Here is a 16,539-nt window from a genome sequence, read left to right on the forward strand (position 1 = left end):
TATCTGGTGATTTTGCGTTTCCTTCATTTTAAGGGGAGAAGCTGGTTTGATATCGAGACAGTGCTTGAGGGAAGAGCTGTTCAGCGGTTGCGTGATACTAATTTTCGACATGATTTTTTTTAGATTCGGCGCTCTTTTTCTGTTACTTTCTATTTATACTCTGCCCAGTTTTGTATATGAAGAGTGAACAATGTTTAAGCGATGCGATGTGTTCAATTCTTATGCAGTAACTCTATCACCCAGTGTGTGCCGGATACAAAATCATCTAGGCTGGGCTTTCACGCAGCCCTGGGGCATTTTGTTGCCGGTTAAATCGGTCGTTTAGGGCGTGGTATTAATAAAGCCAAGAGCGCGGGCCCGATCCCCATATGGGCCATCCCAATTTTTCATACTTTTTATTCGGTTTTTAGTAACTTTTACAATCAAGTCTTCATAACGAAACAAATCCACACGGAATCCCAAGGGATGGGAATTATTTGGAATAACAGCCATTGCTTCTTTGCCGACGGTGTGCAGAGCACAACTTTCTGTTTATACGTGTTTCTTGCTTTGCTGATAACCCTTGAACTGGAGACCTGTTTCCGTCAATGGTTATAAGCAGAACAGGCAGACAGAACGGTTCTGTCGCCTGGAGTTGGGCAAAAGGCTGAAGTTCAGGACAAAAGCACAAAATGAAATGTTCACACGGTACCGAGAGTGAAAATTCCCGGAAAAAGGAGAGAATGAAATGGATTTCAGTGGAAGCCTAGCCGCACTTAACGCTGCGATTGCGCGGACATGTCTTTGGTGTTCTCCACAACAACTGCCATTTGCTGCGAACAGTTTTCCCTGGCGCGAATGTGATGAGAATTTCGAAACAGCAAGGAGGAAAGACTGGGTTGGTCTGCTTGCTGGCACAGACGTTTGCAGCAGCTTCCCTGGTGGTCTAGTGGTTAGGATTCGGCGCTCTCACCGCCGCGGCCCGGGTTCGATTCCCGGTCAGGGAACATTGTATTTGCGGTGCTTCGAAATGCAATGATGTTCCTGAACAAGCTTGCAGCTCACCTCGCTGTTGTCGCCCCAACCATCAGCAGCGTGTCGTGATACAACAGACACTTCTGTTTTAAAATCTGCACTAAATGACAAGATCTCGCTCAACAAGTGGAACTCCAATTGCTGATAGACAACGTAAATTTTGCCAATCATGGCTATCTTTAGTCTTCCAGGTACCTATTTGCGCCACAGCACTCGGGCTTATCATCAATCAATGCATTGCCACTGTGGAAATATTCAGCATTTTAAACTTCGCAACGTGTGCAAGACTGGAATCAGGAAATGCCTGGACCATGGGCACTGATAACTTATCCTTGAGCATTCATTTGGCCTGGGCCCCTTCTATATTGAACATTGGCTCACTGCATATCAATGTTTAGCGTTCACAGGCGATTTCCAAGATCTAAATTTCCCGGCAGAGAATTCATGGAGTTTTTGATCTAACCGAGATTCACCATCACTAACGTTGATTCGCGACTGTTATCTCTCTTCATCATATCAATGCTAAGAACTGAACCTGCTTTAATTTCACCTTGGCTCGGGGTCAGTGCGGCTCAATAGGACTTTGGCCCGTCTCCCTTTCACAACGCATCAGTGCCGAGAACAGAACACGGAATTTTGCTGACATGTTATGTTCTGAAACAGTTATAAACTCTCCAGTATATTTCACTGTGTCTTCAGCACTGTGAGATCTAGCCTGGTGTGCAATCTTTGTGTCTTTATGAACACTTCAGCAGAACATTAAATGAACATATGGAACGACAATTGCTGTTTGACACTTTACGGTTTGCCAACATTTAAGTGCAGTGTGAGAACAATCACAATGATCATTATTCTTCCATGTACGTTCATGCGCGGCATCGCCCTAACAAACCGAGCTGATCACAGCCCGGCTATCAGTCAATTCATTGCCAGTGCGGAAAAATGCAAATTTCCAACTTAGCAACGTGCACAATACCGGAATCAGAGAGTGCCTGGATCGTGGGCAATGATAAGTTAACATGAGCATTAAGATTTTCAATATCATTATACATTACATGAACACATCCGGAGCTCATTGCCCAGAAATGAGGACTGAGTGTGCGGGGCAATTCCTTCCGGGGTTTAAGTTTTCTTTCAAAAAGGTGTGAGAAAGTTTTGCTTCGTTTTCTGTCGGGAAGAAATACCTCAGTTGGGAGAGCGTTAGACTGAAGATCTAAAGGTCCCTGGTTCAATCCCGGGTTTCGGCAATATCTGGTGATTTTGCGTTTCCTTCATTTTAAGGGGAGAAGCTGGTTTGATATCGAGACAGTGCTTGAGGGAAGAGCTGTTCAGCGGTTGCGTGATACTAATTTTCGACATGATTTTTTTTAGATTCGGCGCTCTTTTTCTGTTACTTTCTATTTATACTCTGCCCAGTTTTGTATATGAAGAGTGAACAATGTTTAAGCGATGCGATGTGTTCAATTCTTATGCAGTAACTCTATCACCCAGTGTGTGCCGGATACAAAATCATCTAGGCTGGGCTTTCACGCAGCCCTGGGGCATTTTGTTGCCGGTTAAATCGGTCGTTTAGGGCGTGGTATTAATAAAGCCAAGAGCGCGGGCCCGATCCCCATATGGGCCATCCCAATTTTTCATACTTTTTATTCGGTTTTTAGTAACTTTTACAATCAAATCTTCATAACGAAACAAATCCACACGGAATCCCAAGGGATGGGAATTATTTGGAATAACAGCCATTGCTTCTTTGCCGACGGTGTGCAGGGCACAACTTTCTGTTTATACGTGTTTCTTGCTTTGCTGATAACCCCTGAACTGGAGACCTGTTTCTGTCAATGGTTATAAGCAGAACAGGCAGACAGAACGGTTCTGTCGCCTGGAGTTGGGCAAAAGGCTGAAGTTCAGGACAAAAGCACAAAATGAAATGTTCACACGGTACCGAGAGTGAAAATTCCCGGAAAAAGGAGAGAATGAAATGGATTTCAGTGGAAGCCTAGCCGCACTTAACGCTGCGATTGCGCGGACATGTCTTTGGTGTTCTCCACAACAACTGCCATTTGCTGCGAACAGTTTTCCCTGGCGCGAATGTGATGAGAATTTCGAAACAGCAAGGAGGAAAGACTGGGTTGGTCTGCTTGCTGGCACAGACGTTTGCAGCAGCTTCCCTGGTGGTCTAGTGGTTAGGATTCGGCGCTCTCACCGCCGCGGCCCGGGTTCGATTCCCGGTCAGGGAACATTGTATTTGCGGTGCTTCGAAATGCAATGATGTTCCTGAACAAGCTTGCAGCTCACCTCGCTGTTGTCGCCCCAACCATCAGCAGCGTGTCGTGATACAACAGACACTTCTGTTTTAAAATCTGCACTAAATGACAAGATCTCGCTCAACAAGTGGAACTCCAATTGCTGATAGACAACGTAAATTTTGCCAATCATGGCTATCTTTAGTCTTCCAGGTACCTATTTGCGCCACAGCACTCGGGCTTATCATCAATCAATGCATTGCCACTGTGGAAATATTCAGCATTTTAAACTTCGCAACGTGTGCAAGACTGGAATCAGGGAATGCCTGGACCATGGGCACTGATAACTTATCCTTGAGCATTCATTTGGCCTGGGCCCCTTCTATATTGAACATTGGCTCACTGCATATCAATGTTTAGCGTTCACAGGCGATTTCCAAGATCTGAATTTCCCGGCAGAGAATTCATGGAGTTTTTGATCTAACCGAGATTCACCATCACTAACGTTGATTCGCGACTGTTATCTCTCTTCATCATATCAATGCTAAGAACTGAACCTGCTTTAATTTCACCTTGGCTCGGGGTCAGTGCGGCTCAATAGGACTTTGGCCCGTCTCCCTTTCACAACGCATCAGTGCCGAGAACAGAACACGGAATTTTGCTGACATGTTATGTTCTGAAACAGTTATAAACTCTCCAGTATATTTCACTGTGTCTTCAGCACTGTGAGATCTAGCCTGGTGTGCAATCTTTGTGTCTTTATGAACACTTCAGCAGAACATTAAATGAACATATGGAACGACAATTGCTGTTTGACACTTTACGGTTTGCCAAAATTTAAGTGCAGTGTGAGAACAATCACAATGATCATTATTCTTCCATGTACGTTCATGCGCGGCATCACCCTAACAAACCGAGCTGATCACAGCCCGGCTATCAGTCAATTCATTGCCAGTGCGGAAAAATGCAAATTTCCAACTTAGCAAGGTGCACAATACCGGAATCAGAGAGTGCCTGGATCGTGGGCAATGATAAGTTAACATGAGCATTAAGATTTTCAATATCATTATACATTACATGAACACATCCGGAGCTCATTGCCCAGAAATGAGGACTGAGTGTGCGGGGCAATTCCTTCCGGGGTTTAAGTTTTCTTTCAAAAAGGTGTGAGAAAGTTTTGCTTCGTTTTCTGTCGGGAAGAAATAGCTCAGTTGGGAGAGCGTTAGACTGAAGATCTAAAGGTCCCTGGTTCAATCCCGGGTTTCGGCAATATCTGGTGATTTTGCGTTTCCTTCATTTTAAGGGGAGAAGCTGGTTTGATATCGAGACAGTGCTTGAGGGAAGAGCTGTTCAGCGGTTGCGTGATACTAATTTTCGACATGATTTTTTTTAGATTCGGCGCTCTTTTTCTGTTACTTTCTATTTATACTCTGCCCAGTTTTGTATATGAAGAGTGAACAATGTTTAAGCGATGCGATGTGTTCAATTCTTATGCAGTAACTCTATCACCCAGTGTGTGCCGGATACAAAATCATCTAGGCTGGGCTTTCACGCAGCCCTGGGGCATTTTGTTGCCGGTTAAATCGGTCGTTTAGGGCGTGGTATTAATAAAGCCAAGAGCGCGGGCCCGATCCCCATATGGGCCATCCCAATTTTTCATACTTTTTATTCGGTTTTTAGTAACTTTTACAATCAAGTCTTCATAACGAAACAAATCCACACGGAATCCCAAGGGATGGGAATTATTTGGAATAACAGCCATTGCTTCTTTGCCGACGGTGTGCAGAGCACAACTTTCTGTTTATACGTGTTTCTTGCTTTGCTGATAACCCTTGAACTGGAGACCTGTTTCCGTCAATGGTTATAAGCAGAACAGGCAGACAGAACGGTTCTGTCGCCTGGAGTTGGGCAAAAGGCTGAAGTTCAGGACAAAAGCACAAAATGAAATGTTCACACGGTACCGAGAGTGAAAATTCCCGGAAAAAGGAGAGAATGAAATGGATTTCAGTGGAAGCCTAGCCGCACTTAACGCTGCGATTGCGCGGACATGTCTTTGGTGTTCTCCACAACAACTGCCATTTGCTGCGAACAGTTTTCCCTGGCGCGAATGTGATGAGAATTTCGAAACAGCAAGGAGGAAAGACTGGGTTGGTCTGCTTGCTGGCACAGACGTTTGCAGCAGCTTCCCTGGTGGTCTAGTGGTTAGGATTCGGCGCTCTCACCGCCGCGGCCCGGGTTCGATTCCCGGTCAGGGAACATTGTATTTGCGGTGCTTCGAAATGCAATGATGTTCCTGAACAAGCTTGCAGCTCACCTCGCTGTTGTCGCCCCAACCATCAGCAGCGTGTCGTGATACAACAGACACTTCTGTTTTAAAATCTGCACTAAATGACAAGATCTCGCTCAACAAGTGGAACTCCAATTGCTGATAGACAACGTAAATTTTGCCAATCATGGCTATCTTTAGTCTTCCAGGTACCTATTTGCGCCACAGCACTCGGGCTTATCATCAATCAATGCATTGCCACTGTGGAAATATTCAGCATTTTAAACTTCGCAACGTGTGCAAGACTGGAATCAGGAAATGCCTGGACCATGGGCACTGATAACTTATCCTTGAGCATTCATTTGGCCTGGGCCCCTTCTATATTGAACATTGGCTCACTGCATATCAATGTTTAGCGTTCACAGGCGATTTCCAAGATCTGAATTTCCCGGCAGAGAATTCATGGAGTTTTTGATCTAACCGAGATTCACCATCACTAACGTTGATTCGCGACTGTTATCTCTCTTCATCATATCAATGCTAAGAACTGAACCTGCTTTAATTTCACCTTGGCTCGGGGTCAGTGCGGCTCAATAGGACTTTGGCCCGTCTCCCTTTCACAACGCATCAGTGCCGAGAACAGAACACGGAATTTTGCTGACATGTTATGTTCTGAAACAGTTATAAACTCTCCAGTATATTTCACTGTGTCTTCAGCACTGTGAGATCTAGCCTGGTGTGCAATCTTTGTGTCTTTATGAACACTTCAGCAGAACATTAAATGAACATATGGAACGACAATTGCTGTTTGACACTTTACGGTTTGCCAACATTTAAGTGCAGTGTGAGAACAATCACAATGATCATTATTCTTCCATGTACGTTCATGCGCGGCATCGCCCTAACAAACCGAGCTGATCACAGCCCGGCTATCAGTCAATTCATTGCCAGTGCGGAAAAATGCAAATTTCCAACTTAGCAACGTGCACAATACCGGAATCAGAGAGTGCCTGGATCGTGGGCAATGATAAGTTAACATGAGCATTAAGATTTTCAATATCATTATACATTACATGAACACATCCGGAGCTCATTGCCCAGAAATGAGGACTGAGTGTGCGGGGCAATTCCTTCCGGGGTTTAAGTTTTCTTTCAAAAAGGTGTGAGAAAGTTTTGCTTCGTTTTCTGTCGGGAAGAAATACCTCAGTTGGGAGAGCGTTAGACTGAAGATCTAAAGGTCCCTGGTTCAATCCCGGGTTTCGGCAATATCTGGTGATTTTGCGTTTCCTTCATTTTAAGGGGAGAAGCTGGTTTGATATCGAGACAGTGCTTGAGGGAAGAGCTGTTCAGCGGTTGCGTGATACTAATTTTCGACATGATTTTTTTTAGATTCGGCGCTCTTTTTCTGTTACTTTCTATTTATACTCTGCCCAGTTTTGTATATGAAGAGTGAACAATGTTTAAGCGATGCGATGTGTTCAATTCTTATGCAGTAACTCTATCACCCAGTGTGTGCCGGATACAAAATCATCTAGGCTGGGCTTTCACGCAGCCCTGGGGCATTTTGTTGCCGGTTAAATCGGTCGTTTAGGGCGTGGTATTAATAAAGCCAAGAGCGCGGGCCCGATCCCCATATGGGCCATCCCAATTTTTCATACTTTTTATTCGGTTTTTAGTAACTTTTACAATCAAATCTTCATAACGAAACAAATCCACACGGAATCCCAAGGGATGGGAATTATTTGGAATAACAGCCATTGCTTCTTTGCCGACGGTGTGCAGGGCACAACTTTCTGTTTATACGTGTTTCTTGCTTTGCTGATAACCCCTGAACTGGAGACCTGTTTCTGTCAATGGTTATAAGCAGAACAGGCAGACAGAACGGTTCTGTCGCCTGGAGTTGGGCAAAAGGCTGAAGTTCAGGACAAAAGCACAAAATGAAATGTTCACACGGTACCGAGAGTGAAAATTCCCGGAAAAAGGAGAGAATGAAATGGATTTCAGTGGAAGCCTAGCCGCACTTAACGCTGCGATTGCGCGGACATGTCTTTGGTGTTCTCCACAACAACTGCCATTTGCTGCGAACAGTTTTCCCTGGCGCGAATGTGATGAGAATTTCGAAACAGCAAGGAGGAAAGACTGGGTTGGTCTGCTTGCTGGCACAGACGTTTGCTGCAGCTTCCCTGGTGGTCTAGTGGTTAGGATTCGGCGCTCTCACCGCCGCGGCCCGGGTTCGATTCCCGGTCAGGGAACATTGTATTTGCGGTGCTTCGAAATGCAATGATGTTCCTGAACAAGCTTGCAGCTCACCTCGCTGTTGTCGCCCCAACCATCAGCAGCGTGTCGTGATACAACAGACACTTCTGTTTTAAAATCTGCACTAAATGACAAGATCTCGCTCAACAAGTGGAACTCCAATTGCTGATAGACAACGTAAATTTTGCCAATCATGGCTATCTTTAGTCTTCCAGGTACCAATTTGCGCCACAGCACTCGGGCTTATCATCAATCAATGCATTGCCACTGTGGAAATATTCAGCATTTTAAACTTCGCAACGTGTGCAAGACTGGAATCAGGGAATGCCTGGACCATGGGCACTGATAACTTATCCTTGAGCATTCATTTGGCCTGGGCCCCTTCTATATTGAACATTGGCTCACTGCATATCAATGTTTAGCGTTCACAGGCGATTTCCAAGATCTGAATTTCCCGGCAGAGAATTCATGGAGTTTTTGATCTAACCGAGATTCACCATCACTAACGTTGATTCGCGACTGTTATCTCTCTTCATCATATCAATGCTAAGAACTGAACCTGCTTTAATTTCACCTTGGCTCGGGGTCAGTGCGGCTCAATAGGACTTTGGCCCGTCTCCCTTTCACAACGCATCAGTGCCGAGAACAGAACACGGAATTTTGCTGACATGTTATGTTCTGAAACAGTTATAAACTCTCCAGTATATTTCACTGTGTCTTCAGCACTGTGAGATCTAGCCTGGTGTGCAATCTTTGTGTCTTTATGAACACTTCAGCAGAACATTAAATGAACATATGGAACGACAATTGCTGTTTGACACTTTACGGTTTGCCAAAATTTAAGTGCAGTGTGAGAACAATCACAATGATCATTATTCTTCCATGTACGTTCATGCGCGGCATCACCCTAACAAACCGAGCTGATCACAGCCCGGCTATCAGTCAATTCATTGCCAGTGCGGAAAAATGCAAATTTCCAACTTAGCAACGTGCACAATACCGGAATCAGAGAGTGCCTGGATCGTGGGCAATGATAAGTTAACATGAGCATTAAGATTTTCAATATCATTATACATTACATGAACACATCCGGAGCTCATTGCCCAGAAATGAGGACTGAGTGTGCGGGGCAATTCCTTCCGGGGTTTAAGTTTTCTTTCAAAAAGGTGTGAGAAAGTTTTGCTTCGTTTTCTGTCGGGAAGAAATAGCTCAGTTGGGAGAGGGTTAGACTGAAGATCTAAAGGTCCCTGGTTCAATCCCGGGTTTCGGCAATATCTGGTGATTTTGCGTTTCCTTCATTTTAAGGGGAGAAGCTGGTTTGATATCGAGACAGTGCTTGAGGGAAGAGCTGTTCAGCGGTTGCGTGATACTAATTTTCGACATGATTTTTTTTAGATTCGGCGCTCTTTTTCTGTTACTTTCTATTTATACTCTGCCCAGTTTTGTATATGAAGAGTGAACAATGTTTAAGCGATGCGATGTGTTCAATTCTTATGCAGTAACTCTATCACCCAGTGTGTGCCGGATACAAAATCATCTAGGCTGGGCTTTCACGCAGCCCTGGGGCATTTTGTTGCCGGTTAAATCGGTCGTTTAGGGCGTGGTATTAATAAAGCCAAGAGCGCGGGCCCGATCCCCATATGGGCCATCCCAATTTTTCATACTTTTTATTCGGTTTTTAGTAACTTTTACAATCAAATCTTCATAACGAAACAAATCCACACGGAATCCCAAGGGATGGGAATTATTTGGAATAACAGCCATTGCTTCTTTGCCGACGGTGTGCAGAGCACAACTTTCTGTTTATACGTGTTTCTTGCTTTGCTGATAACCCCTGAACTGGAGACCTGTTTCCGTCAATGGTTATAAGCAGAACAGGCAGACAGAACGGTTCTGTCGCCTGGAGTTGGGCAAAAGGCTGAAGTTCAGGACAAAAGCACAAAATGAAATGTTCACACGGTACCGAGAGTGAAAATTCCCGGAAAAAGGAGAGAATGAAATGGATTTCAGTGGAAGCCTAGCCGCACTTAACGCTGCGATTGCGCGGACATGTCTTTGGTGTTCTCCACAACAACTGCCATTTGCTGCGAACAGTTTTCCCTGGCGCGAATGTGATGAGAATTTCGAAACAGCAAGGAGGAAAGACTGGGTTGGTCTGCTTGCTGGCACAGACGTTTGCAGCAGCTTCCCTGGTGGTCTAGTGGTTAGGATTCGGCGCTCTCACCGCCGCGGCCCGGGTTCGATTCCCGGTCAGGGAACATTGTATTTGCGGTGCTTCGAAATGCAATGATGTTCCTGAACAAGCTTGCAGCTCACCTCGCTGTTGTCGCCCCAACCATCAGCAGCGTGTCGTGATGCAACAGACACTTCTGTTTTAAAATCTGCACTAAATGACAAGATCTCGCTCAACAAGTGGAACTCCAATTGCTGATAGACAACGTAAATTTTGCCAATCATGGCTATCTTTAGTCTTCCAGGTACCTATTTGCGCCACAGCACTCGGGCTTATCATCAATCAATGCATTGCCACTGTGGAAATATTCAGCATTTTAAACTTCGCAACGTGTGCAAGACTGGAATCAGGGAATGCCTGGACCATGGGCACTGATAACTTATCCTTGAGCATTCATTTGGCCTGGGCCCCTTCTATATTGAACATTGGCTCACTGCATATCAATGTTTAGCGTTCACAGGCGATTTCCAAGATCTGAATTTCCCGGCAGAGAATTCATGGAGTTTTTGATCTAACCGAGATTCACCATCACTAATGTTGATTCGCGACTGTTATCTCTCTTCATCATATCAATGCTAAGAACTGAACCTGCTTTAATTTCACCTTGGCTCGGGGTCAGTGCGGCTCAATAGGACTTTGGCCCGTCTCCCTTTCACAACGCATCAGTGCCGAGAACAGAACACGGAATTTTGCTGACATGTTATGTTCTGAAACAGTTATAAACTCTCCAGTATATTTCACTGTGTCTTCAGCACTGTGAGATCTAGCCTGGTGTGCAAACTTTGTGTCTTTATGAACACTTCAGCAGAACATTAAATGAACATATGGAACGACAATTGCTGTTTGACACTTTACGGTTTGCCAACATTTAAGTGCAGTGTGAGAACAATCACAATGATCATTATTCTTCCATGTACGTTCATGCGCGGCATCACCCTAACAAACCGAGCTGATCACAGCCCGGCTATCAGTCAATTCATTGCCAGTGCGGAAAAATGCATATTTTCAACTTAGCAACGTGCACAATACCGGAATCAGAGAGTGCCTGGATCGTGGGCAATGATAAGTTAACATGAGCATTAAGATTTTCAATATCATTATACATTACATGAACACATCCGGAGCTCATTGCCCAGAAATGAGGACTGAGTGTGCGGGGCAATTCCTTCCGGGGTTTAAGTTTTCTTTCAAAAAGGTGTGAGAAAGTTTTGCTTCGTTTTCTGTCGGGAAGAAATAGCTCAGTTGGGAGAGCGTTAGACTGAAGATTTAAAGGTCCCTGGTTCAATCCCGGGTTTCGGCAATATCTGGTGATTTTGCGTTTTCTTCATTTTAAGGGGAGAAGCTGGTTTGATATCGAGACAGTGCTTGAGGGAAGAGCTGTTCAGCGGTTGCGTGATACTAATTTTCGACATGATTTTTTTTAGATTCGGCGCTCTTTTTCTGTTACTTTCTATTTATACTCTGCCCAGTTTTGTATATGAAGAGTGAACAATGTTTAAGCGATGCGATGTGTTCAATTCTTATGCAGTAACTCTATCACCCAGTGTGTGCCGGATACAAAATCATCTAGGCTGGGCTTTCACGCAGCCCTGGGGCATTTTGTTGCCGGTTAAATCGGTCGTTTAGGGCGTGGTATTAATAAAGCCAAGAGCGCGGGCCCGATCCCCATATGGGCCATCCCAATTTTTCATACTTTTTATTCGGTTTTTAGTAACTTTTACAATCAAATCTTCATAACGAAACAAATCCACACGGAATCCCAAGGGATGGGAATTATTTGGAATAACAGCCATTGCTTCTTTGCCGACGGTGTGCAGAGCACAACTTTCTGTTTATACGTGTTTCTTGCTTTGCTGATAACCCCTGAACTGGAGACCTGTTTCCGTCAATGGTTATAAGCAGAACAGGCAGACAGAACGGTTCTGTCGCCTGGAGTTGGGCAAAAGGCTGAAGTTCAGGACAAAAGCACAAAATGAAATGTTCACACGGTACCGAGAGTGAAAATTCCCGGAAAAAGGAGAGAATGAAATGGATTTCAGTGGAAGCCTAGCCGCACTTAACGCTGCGATTGCGCGGACATGTCTTTGGTGTTCTCCACAACAACTGCCATTTGCTGCGAACAGTTTTCCCTGGCGCGAATGTGATGAGAATTTCGAAACAGCAAGGAGGAAAGACTGGGTTGGTCTGCTTGCTGGCACAGACGTTTGCAGCAGCTTCCCTGGTGGTCTAGTGGTTAGGATTCGGCGCTCTCACCGCCGCGGCCCGGGTTCGATTCCCGGTCAGGGAACATTGTATTTGCGGTGCTTCGAAATGCAATGATGTTCCTGAACAAGCTTGCAGCTCACCTCGCTGTTGTCGCCCCAACCATCAGCAGCGTGTCGTGATACAACAGACACTTCTGTTTTAAAATCTGCACTAAATGACAAGATCTCGCTCAACAAGTGGAACTCCAATTGCTGATAGACAACGTAAATTTTGCCAATCATGGCTATCTTTAGTCTTCCAGGTACCTATTTGCGCCACAGCACTCGGGCTTATCATCAATCAATGCATTGCCACTGTGGAAATATTCAGCATTTTAAACTTCGCAACGTGTGCAAGACTGGAATCAGGGAATGCCTGGACCATGGGCACTGATAACTTATCCTTGAGCATTCATTTGGCCTGGGCCCCTTCTATATTGAACATTGGCTCACTGCATATCAATGTTTAGCGTTCACAGGCGATTTCCAAGATCTGAATTTCCCGGCAGAGAATTCATGGAGTTTTTGATCTAACCGAGATTCACCATCACTAACGTTGATTCGCGACTGTTATCTCTCTTCATCATATCAATGCTAAGAACTGAACCTGCTTTAATTTCACCTTGGCTCGGGGTCAGTGCGGCTCAATAGGACTTTGGCCCGTCTCCCTTTCACAACGCATCAGTGCCGAGAACAGAACACGGAATTTTGCTGACATGTTATGTTCTGAAACAGTTATAAACTCTCCAGTATATTTCACTGTGTCTTCAGCACTGTGAGATCTAGCCTGGTGTGCAATCTTTGTGTCTTTATGAACACTTCAGCAGAACATTAAATGAACATATGGAACGACAATTGCTGTTTGACACTTTACGGTTTGCCAAAATTTAAGTGCAGTGTGAGAACAATCACAATGATCATTATTCTTCCATGTACGTTCATGCGCGGCATCACCCTAACAAACCGAGCTGATCACAGCCCGGCTATCAGTCAATTCATTGCCAGTGCGGAAAAATGCAAATTTCCAACTTAGCAACGTGCACAATACCGGAATCAGAGAGTGCCTGGATCGTGGGCAATGATAAGTTAACATGAGCATTAAGATTTTCAATATCATTATACATTACATGAACACATCCGGAGCTCATTGCCCAGAAATGATGACTGAGTGTGCGGGGCAATTCCTTCCGGGGTTTAAGTTTTCTTTCAAAAAGGTGTGAGAAAGTTTTGCTTCGTTTTCTGTCGGGAAGAAATAGCTCAGTTGGGAGAGCGTTAGACTGAAGATCTAAAGGTCCCTGGTTCAATCCCGGGTTTCGGCAATATCTGGTGATTTTGCGTTTCCTTCATTTTAAGGGGAGAAGCTGGTTTGATATCGAGACAGTGCTTGAGGGAAGAGCTGTTCAGCGGTTGCGTGATACTAATTTTCGACATGATTTTTTTTAGATTCGGCGCTCTTTTTCTGTTACTTTCTATTTATACTCTGCCCAGTTTTGTATATGAAGAGTGAACAATGTTTAAGCGATGCGATGTGTTCAATTCTTATGCAGTAACTCTATCACCCAGTGTGTGCCGGATACAAAATCATCTAGGCTGGGCTTTCACGCAGCCCTGGGGCATTTTGTTGCCGGTTAAATCGGTCGTTTAGGGCGTGGTATTAATAAAGCCAAGAGCGCGGGCCCGATCCCCATATGGGCCATCCCAATTTTTCATACTTTTTATTCGGTTTTTAGTAACTTTTACAATCAAATCTTCATAACGAAACAAATCCACACGGAATCCCAAGGGATGGGAATTATTTGGAATAACAGCCATTGCTTCTTTGCCGACGGTGTGCAGAGCACAACTTTCTGTTTATACGTGTTTCTTGCTTTGCTGATAACCCCTGAACTGGAGACCTGTTTCCGTCAATGGTTATAAGCAGAACAGGCAGACAGAACGGTTCTGTCGCCTGGAGTTGGGCAAAAGGCTGAAGTTCAGGACAAAAGCACAAAATGAAATGTTCACACGGTACCGAGAGTGAAAATTCCCGGAAAAAGGAGAGAATGAAATGGATTTCAGTGGAAGCCTAGCCGCACTTAACGCTGCGATTGCGCGGACATGTCTTTGGTGTTCTCCACAACAACTGCCATTTGCTGCGAACAGTTTTCCCTGGCGCGAATGTGATGAGAATTTCGAAACAGCAAGGAGGAAAGACTGGGTTGGTCTGCTTGCTGGCACAGACGTTTTCAGCAGCTTCCCTGGTGGTCTAGTGGTTAGGATTCGGCGCTCTCACCGCCGCGGCCCGGGTTCGATTCCCGGTCAGGGAACATTGTATTTGCGGTGCTTCGAAATGCAATGATGTTCCTGAACAAGCTTGCAGCTCACCTCGCTGTTGTCGCCCCAACCATCAGCAGCGTGTCGTGATACAACAGACACTTCTGTTTTAAAATCTGCACTAAATGACAAGATCTCGCTCAACAAGTGGAACTCCAATTGCTGATAGACAACGTAAATTTTGCCAATCATGGCTATCTTTAGTCTTCCAGGTACCTATTTGCGCCACAGCACTCGGGCTTATCATCAATCAATGCATTGCCACTGTGGAAATATTCAGCATTTTAAACTTCGCAACGTGTGCAAGACTGGAATCAGGGAATGCCTGGACCATGGGCACTGATAACTTATCCTTGAGCATTCATTTGGCCTGGGCCCCTTCTATATTGAACATTGGCTCACTGCATATCAATGTTTAGCGTTCACAGGCGATTTCCAAGATCTGAATTTCCCGGCAGAGAATTCATGGAGTTTTTGATCTAACCGAGATTCACCATCACTAACGTTGATTCGCGACTGTTATCTCTCTTCATCATATCAATGCTAAGAACTGAACCTGCTTTAATTTCACCTTGGCTCGGGGTCAGTGCGGCTCAATAGGACTTTGGCCCGTCTCCCTTTCACAACGCATCAGTGCCGAGAACAGAACACGGAATTTTGCTGACATGTTATGTTCTGAAACAGTTATAAACTCTCCAGTATATTTCACTGTGTCTTCAGCACTGTGAGATCTAGCCTGGTGTGCAATCTTTGTGTCTTTATGAACACTTCAGCAGAACATTAAATGAACATATGGAACGACAATTGCTGTTTGACACTTTACGGTTTGCCAACATTTAAGTGCAGTGTGAGAACAATCACAATGATCATTATTCTTCCATGTACGTTCATGCGCGGCATCGCCCTAACAAACCGAGCTGATCACAGCCCGGCTATCAGTCAATTCATTGCCAGTGCGGAAAAATGCAAATTTCCAACTTAGCAACGTGCACAATACCGGAATCAGAGAGTGCCTGGATCGTGGGCAATGATAAGTTAACATGAGCATTAAGATTTTCAATAGCATTATACATTACATGAACACATCCGGAGCTCATTGCCCAGAAATGAGGACTGAGTGTGCGGGGCAATTCCTTCCGGGGTTTAAGTTTTCTTTCAAAAAGGTGTGAGAAAGTTTTGCTTCGTTTTCTGTCGGGAAGAAATACCTCAGTTGGGAGAGCGTTAGACTGAAGATCTAAAGGTCCCTGGTTCAATCCCGGGTTTCGGCAATATCTGGTGATTTTGCGTTTCCTTCATTTTAAGGGGAGAAGCTGGTTTGATATCGAGACAGTGCTTGAGGGAAGAGCTGTTCAGCGGTTGCGTGATACTAATTTTCGACATGATTTTTTTTAGATTCGGCGCTCTTTTTCTGTTACTTTCTATTTATACTCTGCCCAGTTTTGTATATGAAGAGTGAACAATGTTTAAGCGATGCGATGTGTTCAATTCTTATGCAGTAACTCTATCACCCAGTGTGTGCCGGATACAAAATCATCTAGGCTGGGCTTTCACGCAGCCCTGGGGCATTTTGTTGCCGGTTAAATCGGTCGTTTAGGGCGTGGTATTAATAAAGCCAAGAGCGCGGGCCCGATCCCCATATGGGCCATCCCAATTTTTCATACTTTTTATTCGGTTTTTAGTAACTTTTACAATCAAATCTTCATAACGAAACAAATCCACACGGAATCCCAAGGGATGGGAATTATTTGGAATAACAGCCATTGCTTCTTTGCCGACGGTGTGCAGAGCACAACTTTCTGTTTATACGTGTTTCTTGCTTTGCTGATAACCCCTGAACTGGAGACCTGTTTCTGTCAATGGTTATAAGCAGAACAGGCAGACAGAACGGTTCTGTCGCCTGGAGTTGGGCAAAAGGCTGAAGTTCAGGACAAAAGCACAAAATGAAATGTTCACACGGTACCGAGAGTGAAAATT

The 16,539-nt window shown here is 44.7% G+C and overlaps 14 non-coding genes across 14 annotated transcripts; all 14 read left to right on the forward strand.

The window, feature by feature from the left end:
- The first annotated feature begins 914 nt into the window (after nucleotides 1-914).
- trnae-cuc (transfer RNA glutamic acid (anticodon CUC)) lies at nucleotides 915-986 on the forward strand. Its single transcript has one exon. It is a non-coding gene; the product is annotated as a tRNA-Glu (tRNA).
- Nucleotides 987-2,183: 1,197 nt separating this feature from the next.
- Nucleotides 2,184-2,261, forward strand: trnaf-gaa (transfer RNA phenylalanine (anticodon GAA)). Its single transcript has one exon. It is a non-coding gene; the product is annotated as a tRNA-Phe (tRNA).
- Nucleotides 2,262-3,176: 915 nt separating this feature from the next.
- trnae-cuc (transfer RNA glutamic acid (anticodon CUC)) lies at nucleotides 3,177-3,248 on the forward strand. The gene has a single exon. It is a non-coding gene; the product is annotated as a tRNA-Glu (tRNA).
- A 1,197-nt stretch (nucleotides 3,249-4,445) lies between these two features.
- trnaf-gaa (transfer RNA phenylalanine (anticodon GAA)) lies at nucleotides 4,446-4,523 on the forward strand. The gene has a single exon. It is a non-coding gene; the product is annotated as a tRNA-Phe (tRNA).
- A 915-nt stretch (nucleotides 4,524-5,438) lies between these two features.
- trnae-cuc (transfer RNA glutamic acid (anticodon CUC)) lies at nucleotides 5,439-5,510 on the forward strand. Its single transcript has one exon. It is a non-coding gene; the product is annotated as a tRNA-Glu (tRNA).
- Nucleotides 5,511-6,707: 1,197 nt separating this feature from the next.
- trnaf-gaa (transfer RNA phenylalanine (anticodon GAA)) lies at nucleotides 6,708-6,785 on the forward strand. Its single transcript has one exon. It is a non-coding gene; the product is annotated as a tRNA-Phe (tRNA).
- A 915-nt stretch (nucleotides 6,786-7,700) lies between these two features.
- Nucleotides 7,701-7,772, forward strand: trnae-cuc (transfer RNA glutamic acid (anticodon CUC)). The gene has a single exon. It is a non-coding gene; the product is annotated as a tRNA-Glu (tRNA).
- Nucleotides 7,773-8,969: 1,197 nt separating this feature from the next.
- trnaf-gaa (transfer RNA phenylalanine (anticodon GAA)) lies at nucleotides 8,970-9,047 on the forward strand. The gene has a single exon. It is a non-coding gene; the product is annotated as a tRNA-Phe (tRNA).
- Nucleotides 9,048-9,962: 915 nt separating this feature from the next.
- Nucleotides 9,963-10,034, forward strand: trnae-cuc (transfer RNA glutamic acid (anticodon CUC)). The gene has a single exon. It is a non-coding gene; the product is annotated as a tRNA-Glu (tRNA).
- Nucleotides 10,035-11,231: 1,197 nt separating this feature from the next.
- trnaf-gaa (transfer RNA phenylalanine (anticodon GAA)) lies at nucleotides 11,232-11,309 on the forward strand. Its single transcript has one exon. It is a non-coding gene; the product is annotated as a tRNA-Phe (tRNA).
- Nucleotides 11,310-12,224: 915 nt separating this feature from the next.
- Nucleotides 12,225-12,296, forward strand: trnae-cuc (transfer RNA glutamic acid (anticodon CUC)). Its single transcript has one exon. It is a non-coding gene; the product is annotated as a tRNA-Glu (tRNA).
- Nucleotides 12,297-13,493: 1,197 nt separating this feature from the next.
- trnaf-gaa (transfer RNA phenylalanine (anticodon GAA)) lies at nucleotides 13,494-13,571 on the forward strand. The gene has a single exon. It is a non-coding gene; the product is annotated as a tRNA-Phe (tRNA).
- A 915-nt stretch (nucleotides 13,572-14,486) lies between these two features.
- trnae-cuc (transfer RNA glutamic acid (anticodon CUC)) lies at nucleotides 14,487-14,558 on the forward strand. The gene has a single exon. It is a non-coding gene; the product is annotated as a tRNA-Glu (tRNA).
- A 1,197-nt stretch (nucleotides 14,559-15,755) lies between these two features.
- trnaf-gaa (transfer RNA phenylalanine (anticodon GAA)) lies at nucleotides 15,756-15,833 on the forward strand. The gene has a single exon. It is a non-coding gene; the product is annotated as a tRNA-Phe (tRNA).
- The last annotated feature ends 706 nt before the right edge of the window (nucleotides 15,834-16,539 follow it).

This window comes from Pristiophorus japonicus, chromosome 25 (assembly GCF_044704955.1).
Source record: "Pristiophorus japonicus isolate sPriJap1 chromosome 25, sPriJap1.hap1, whole genome shotgun sequence".
NCBI lineage: Eukaryota > Metazoa > Chordata > Chondrichthyes > Pristiophoridae > Pristiophorus > Pristiophorus japonicus.